Here is a 1,518-nt window from a genome sequence, read left to right as displayed (position 1 = left end):
TCTCTGGCGTAACCTTATTATGAAAAGCCCCTGAAACGTGGGACCCAGTAACTACTTCTTTGCGTGGTTTGTGCACGGCCTTCGCTTACTCGCATCGGAGGCCGCGGGGATTCGTACACTGTCGTCTCCTGAGTCACAAGGTGACAAAAGTCACAGTAAAATACCCGTTCCCGTCACAGCTCTTTGATTCTTCCAAGATGGCGTCTCCTAATCCTGCTCTGCATATTCGGAGAAATATGCAGATTGCAGATTCAGGAAAACAAAACACGAACACAAAACCCCCTCACTGTTTTAATGGGTTTTGTGGGTTTTTCTTTTTGTTTTGCTTTGTTTTTTTAATACAAAGTATAGAAAAACTACAGAAAAATAGAAAATTCTCTGACTCATGGGAGTTCAGGCAGGTTGAAGACAGGTGACTGTTTCTCAGTGGACTGATGTTGTCGGTTTGGGTTGAAAACCACTGTTCTCGGAAATCGTTTCCACTAGGGGCGCCTAGGGGTTAAGCGTCTGACTTCAGCTCAGGTCACGATCTCACGAACCTCATGATCCCACAGTTCAGGAGATCGAGCCCTGCGTCGGGCTCCACGCTAACAGCACCCAGCCTGCTTGGGATCCCCTCTCTGCCCCTCCCCAGCTTGCACTGCTTGTTCTCTCTCAAAATAAACAAACATGAATAAAAAAAGAAACCGTTTCCACCAGAGATGTAATGTATATCTTCAGGATACACGGAGAACCACTAACCCCGCTGTGAACAGCACGTGTTCTCCATAAGGACTTGGCGAGGAAAGGGAGAAGGGGAGTCAGGCGATGGGGACTTGCCATCCCCCGACTTGAGCCTGCTGCAGAGCTCTCGCCCTGGGCGTTTGGAGGCAGAAACGAAGGACCGGGGCCTCCCGTCCCCCCTCATCTGTCCAGGCATCATCCAGGAAGGTCTCCCAAGTTCCTGGGCGGACTGACGGAGGAATCTTCTAGTCTTTCAGCTGAATATAGGAAGACGATGAGCGGGTTGGGTTCACCCTGTGGCGCTAAACAGTAATCAAGTAAATATACAAAACCCGTGTGCTGTCGTGGGAGGTTTATAGAACCCTGTCCACCCTGAAGACTCTTACGTGGCTTTAGCTTGTGTGTCGGCCTCGGAGAGCAAACATTTGTGTTCCCTTTGGGGACGCTCCTCCGGCTTCCTCTTCATTGTAGGTGGACAGGACGAGGCCCTTCTGTACGGCATCCCGGGCAGATTCATGACACACAGCTTTCCCACACGAGCTTGTGGGAACAACCTCGTTCTGGTTTCATACGGACCTGCTGGGCTTGTCTATGCTGTCCATCCGTCTGGCTGTTTCTCTGGGGGCTGGGGGGCTCCCGCTGCGGCGTCCTGACCAGGACCTCCCTTGTCGGTAGGTGGGGAAAGCGTTCCACTCTGTATGTGACACCACACGGGCCTGCAGGAAGCCGCCATGGCTCCCGGGTTCTCGGTGAGACAGCGTGGATGCTCCTCGGAGCTACCGGATCGTTCTACGT

Source organism: Lynx canadensis, chromosome D3 (assembly GCF_007474595.2).
Source record: "Lynx canadensis isolate LIC74 chromosome D3, mLynCan4.pri.v2, whole genome shotgun sequence".
Classification (NCBI taxonomy): domain Eukaryota; kingdom Metazoa; phylum Chordata; class Mammalia; order Carnivora; family Felidae; genus Lynx; species Lynx canadensis.
Note: the sequence above shows the minus strand (reverse complement) of the source record.